The sequence below is a fragment of the Hylaeus volcanicus genome, chromosome 5 (genome assembly GCF_026283585.1).
Source record: "Hylaeus volcanicus isolate JK05 chromosome 5, UHH_iyHylVolc1.0_haploid, whole genome shotgun sequence".
NCBI classification, from domain to species: Eukaryota; Metazoa; Arthropoda; class Insecta; order Hymenoptera; family Colletidae; genus Hylaeus; species Hylaeus volcanicus.
Window position 1 is genome coordinate 15567703 of NC_071980.1, and position 6444 is coordinate 15574146.

The following is a 6444-nucleotide window of genomic DNA, read 5'->3' on the forward strand; positions in this document are numbered from 1 at the left end:
GTTAACTGTTCTAAAAAATTTCAAATGTTACCACTTGTTGAATTTGATGGATTACTGTATCGTACGTATCAATTAGGTGGAAATAAAGTAACCTGCACCCCTCAGCAAATCGTGCAGCAAAAAAAGGCTTGTTATTACGAGAGTTATTAGTTGACAGTGCCATCGATCATGAAACATCCTGTAGAATTCCATGGCGCGGCAAACGCTGTCGCGTATCGTAGTCGATTTTGCCAGGTGGTTGGAGTCGCGGCGGAGCTGAATCAAGATGCGTCCCCGAGTGCCAATTAGATGGCCGTTGACGTTTCGTCCTGTGGGCTTGACAAGCCAGCACGCGGTAGGGGATGCAAGCCACTTGTCCGGCAATGTTCCCGCTCCCTTTGTCCCTTTGATCCTCGGTGCATGTTGCCGCGTAATGCGGTGCTGAAACACCGCCCCGTACACGACCACCCCAAAAGTCCTCGAGCCGATCGCGATCTTTGGGCGCACGTCCGGAACCAGAAAATAATGAACCCGCATTAGGGGCTGCGAGCAGCGTAGCTTACGGATCGGCGTATAAAAGAATTGATTCCGGTCGGGGGAAATTGAACGGTGGAGCGAAGACGCAGGCGCTGCGCCGTCGACGAGCATTGTGCGCGGGGAGTCAAGTGGCGCGGCTCAAAAGGAAACCACACGCATTTTTTTCAAACACCAACGAACATCTCAAAATGTCGAACCGGATTTCTGCTGATTCCATGTGTAGCGAAACGGAAGAAAAGAATGGCGGGAAAGCTCGTTGCAGCGCCGAAGATCGCGAAGACATTCAGAAATGTTAAGGGATCTTTCTATCCGAAACATATTTCAACACTGTTCGAAAAGGTCTCTTACTCTAGAATGTTAAAAGGACGTGGTCCTTGGTGAATTCTCTTACTTTAGCACTTTACCGTACCGTTGAACTTTTGTTTATACATATGTAAGGAAAATATATTTTCCAAAACTTGAATTTTGCCGCGCTCTGCGGTGCGCGATTGAACGAGGTTAGAGATAGAAAGACACGTGTTTTAGTGAGGTGAAGTTAACGAGAAATAAATTTCGTTAAAAGTAAGGAAAGGAAAGGAATTTACATCAGGCAATATAAAAACTTTAATTGTCGTTTTTCTACTTTTCAGGTAGGTTGTAAATATTGTAAATAATGTAAATATCCTAATAAAATAAAGATCTTATACATACTTAAAGTAAATATATACTTCTCTCATAAAAGCATATTAATTTTGTCATGAAATGTGTTAGCCTGACCACCTACAAAAAACATGGAATATCGCGGAATTGTCGATATTATTCTTGATTTATAACACAATGAGATATATAGTCCAGTGGGTCAGTTACGCCAGAATTAATTAGTGGAGGTCTCTAAAAAGGGGTGAAAACAGCCCCCAAAGTTGGAGGTGAAAACCACGTTTTTTTAAATATCTAGAAAACTAGAGGAGCTAGGACAAAATTTTTTTCTTTAAATATGCGTTCTTGAATGGGTAATTTATTTATGCTAGAAGAAATTGTTTATTTATTTATTTAAATAATTTATTTAAAAAAAAATTTTTTTTTTGTTAATTTATGTTACTATATATTGTTTCTTATTCATGAAAATTTATATGTGTAAACTACAGGTTAAAATTAAGGATACATGTTTTTGGAAATTTTGATTTTTACCATATAACAATAATTATATTAAATGGGGAATTCCTTCTTTTGCGCTAAAAATGTGGCTTCTTTATCATTTTTTTTCTCATAAAGTATGCAAGATTATGTATAAATTTTTATGGGGAAGGATCTGACTTTGGTCACTTTCCTGTTCCTGATCATTGGCAGTCGCTACAAATGCTTCTAAAAGGTTGGTTGTATACCTTTATCGAAATCGAGTGAATCTCTTAGAGACATTCTTCACAGTTCTTGTTAATACTTCCAATATTGTAACATACAAGTAACCACTAAAATTGCGAAAAAATATTCATAATCAAATTCACCGCTGACATAATATATTGTTGCGACGGTATGAAGATGCCGCACTACAGTTCCGAGTTACATCGTCGCGACGGTGTGAAGATGTTGAGACGTTGTGAAGTTGCGGAAACGAGTTCCCGGGCTTCCGGTTGCCAAGAAGCGGCAAACTTTTAAAATAGAAGAGAGCGATTTGAGAACTCAAAGAGAGAAGACGTTTCGTTACAAGTCTCCAAAATGATCGTTGTATTATCGTTATATTGTTTAAAAGTTATAGTTTGTTAATAAACTTTATATTTAATTAAAATGAATTCCCGTCCTTCAACCCCCCGGCGTAACAATATCAACATCCTCATAAGATCGATAAATGTCGCATGTCAATATTGGTTTGAACTTTTGTTATTTTCTCGCAAAATAACTCTTCCTCGAGCATATTGAGCGCTTCGCCCCTTGAGCTCTAGCGGTGATTAATCTTAATCGGCTCCTGGTAACCTGTATCGGCGTATCATGAATTTGACGAGCAACCCAGCCAAGAGTTGGGATGTCTTAGGTACAAAGCAGAACACGAAGAGAAGCCCAATAAGCATTCATGTATGCCAAGATGTATCCGGGCTTGACCTCACCCTCACCCACATGATAACGCGAACCTGTCGTCTCAGCGGTGGAAACCAAGCAAAAAGGAAGAAATAAATTCTGACAAAAGCGGCGCTCCTTTATTCATCTCCTCGGCAGACTTTTTCATATGTTAAATGTCTTGTGCCCCGTGAAAGGGGACCGAGAAGACTCTCGCGAGCGAGGCGTGATACTGAATCAAACGTCTCGTAATAAAGGATGCTGCGATCTCAAAGGGCCGTGGGATCATTTTTGTATGTCGTTCGTGTTTGCGTCCTCTCGCCCCGAAGAAAAAGATCGAGAAAGCCGCGGAGAGGACACGTGAAGAAGGAAGGAGGCCTTCGATACAACAGAAACTTAACGAGCGGATAGGGATGCAATCAGGGTTGCTCAATAGATGAAGATACAATTGTCGGTAACTTGGGAAATATTTGTATTGTGAAGTTGGAACCCGTTCGATAGAGTGATCTTCGAAGTCAAACATTGTTCCAATTTCGTCGTTCTTGCGCAGCTAACTTTTAAAGTCATTCAGGAAATATGTAAGCTTTTGACGAACCATTCACAAACTATGTCGCCAGCTGTTAACTTGTCTGATATTAAATATTAGATGTAGGACAAAGTTATGTCTGCGATTTTAACTAACAATGAATTCATTTCAGTCTGCAGGATTTCAATATTACAAGTCTTTTGTATTTTCAAGGTGTTGGTATTAATGTGTCCAGAATTGTATTTGTTGTAATTGTTTGATTGTTTGATTGTTTGATTGTCCCTACAAAAATTGAACCTAAATAGGAATTTATTTTATTCTAAAAATATTATAACATGAATCTTACTTTCAATCTTTTTTATATTCTTGCAAATTGTTTGCATTTTGTAGGTTCTTGCACATTCAAATTTCTTATAAATGCATAAAGATCCGCAGTCTAGTTATAACCCTAAAGGTTAATTAGTAAGTACGATAGCATCAACCAAATTCTCGATCATTCTCGATCTTGCATTCTTTTCGTATTAGAACTACGAAAGAGTATCATGGAAACCAATGGAATGATTTGCTTTTGCGTTAGGGAAGATACAATAACTGAAAAGTAGTACTGGAAGTGATTTGAACTGTTTTCGAACTGACGACAGAGATGGGCAAACCCTAGGCTTCGAATAAATCTGAAGTTTGTCGATATGTATGCCAGTGACCGTGATCGTTTTGAAAGCCCTCGGTAGATGGACGTCGAAGACTTGCAAGCATTGCTTGATCAAGTCTCCGTGGAACACGAAAGAGCTTGCAGTGCAATCCAAAAAAAAACTGAAACAGTTAATTAATTAATAGCTGGTCGCGACAAACGGCAACTGACTCGCTTGAACGATGTTATTCAGGAAAAAAGACCATACCGTGGACATGGACGAAGATCGATCATTCTACTGCGTGACAACGCTCGGCTCCACGTGACTGTATCAATCAAGGAAACGAGCAACCTGTTGCATTAGGAATCTTTGCTACATCAGTCTTATTTAATAGACATCGGAACTTTGGATTATCATTTGTTTAAATCGATGCACCACTCCTTGACAGATTATCACATTCGCACTTTCGCTGATGTACAAAAAATTCATTGATAATGTTATTCACTCAAAACCAACGTCATATTTTGAGCAATGGATTTTATAATTTATCCAATCGATGGAGTACGAGGTGTAATCAAAAAGTAAGGTGACTTTTTGAATTTTGTGGGATACTTACAGTCGATTTTCGTTTTCTTTTTTTTTCTTATGTAGATGCATTCGTCCCGAACAAATATGTCCACAGTTACAGCTGTATATCATTTTTCGTTTGCTTTTGAGAATCATAAAGCGTAGAAGTGTTTTGCTTGTTCGGCGATTTTCTGCTATCGCAAAAAATGGATCAACGAATTTGCATCAAATTTTGTGTGAAAAATGGAATTAAGTGCTCCAAAACACTTGAAATGTTGATAGTGGCATACGGTGAGTGTACTCTGAGTAAAAAAAATGTTTATAAATGGTACAAGCTCTTCCAAGAAGGCCGATATAGATTTCCACAAGTAAAGAAATTTCGGGAGAAATCGGTTAACACTTTTTTCCAAATCTAATAGATGCCTTGTTGCGAATTGTAGCGCAATTAACAGACGCTAAAATATTTAATAATCAACTCTGTTCTTTCAATACTGTATTCGTGTTGAAACCCATATAAAATGTGTAATAAACGCAGATGAAGAGAATGTAAGTGATAATAATATCAATCACACCAAAAATAAAGAGCAATGTTAGAAAATGGCCATTTTTGATACTCCGTGGAAAAGGAAAACGTTTGCCTATATCTGCACACCGTAAGCAATCAGAAAATAACTAGTATGTATTCAATATACAAAGTGTTTTGTTTAAATCGGAATGGTTAAATTTCTCATAAAGAAATCAAGCTATCAAAAAAATGTTATTACGAAAGTTATGTGATTTAAAGGAATAAATTATATGGAGTAAATAATTTTGCTGTAAGTGAAATTCTGGTGGAGAATTAACGAACAAATTAATTTTTTAAACAGAACTTTAAATATTTTTATCTATATTATGATAGTATTTGTTTAAAATTTGTTGTCTAAATGTCAAAATGTCATAGGAAATGGACATGTTCATAGACAGATTGAAAAGGATCAGGTTCATTTCCTTTTTAGAGGTCTGCATATACTTTTCTAGGATTCTTGAATACATTAAAAAGAATATTCGTTACGTAACGACTAATATGTTCAGTAAAATTAATGACAGGAAACGTATATGAAATAACGAAACGCAAACGAAATAAATGATAGCAAACGCATTAAACGTAAAAAATTGAAACAAAGACTTCTTTTAAACCACAGACATAGGAAAGCCCGCATACAATTTGCTCAATATCGCGTTCTATAAAAAAAAAGTGGAGGTGTGTAATTTGTATCGAGGATACAAAATTTATTTTGTGTGAATCTAACGAGTGTAATTATTATTTTCATGATTCGAGGAAAGAGGAGAAATCTTTGAGTCGTCGATAAATGGCCTGTCGATGTGACGGTGTGGGCCAGTATTGAATATCATGATAGATATACAGTTTTTAATCAGGCCGTAAAAATAGAGAAAAATGTATGAAACTACTACAATTCAAACACGCGATACACATTGTAGGCAATAATTACACTTTCCAGCAGGATAATGCTGCAATATACATTGCAAATTCGGTTAAACAATTTATTATTTCTAAAAATAAAACAATTTTGAATTGGCACGCCTGGAATCACGACATCAATATTGTCGAAAACGTTTGGGTTGATTTATCATGGATGACAATATAGTGATGTTAACGAATTGAAAAATAATATTATTAAAAATTCGAGTCCATTAAAACACAAACGTGTAAAAATATTACCCGAAATAATTCCAAAACGTTTATTAAACACTGTACAACAAAACGGTGGTTTTATTAAATATTAATATCGTATCTAATAAAATATTTTGCTCAAATAATTGTCAATAATTTTCTCAGTAACGTTCTACAACTTTATCTGACTAAAATCAGCTCATGTTTCAATTTTATCCTCTAATTCATTTGTTATGTGGTATATCGTACAATCTCAAGTTTTGATATGCTTATTTTAGGACATGACTACTGTAACTATAGGGTGTGTTAAATATTATGTACATTATGTTATGTTAGGTAGTACACTTGGTCTCATCCAGCGGATCCTGTCTTGAACGCTATATGTATTATAAATCATTTGAATAATCTTTTCAAACTAATTATCTATTAAGAAACTGCCAATTGAATAGGAACTATTCTACTGGTTAATAGCGTTACGTCAGAAGCTGGATCTGCCTTAGAGGCTA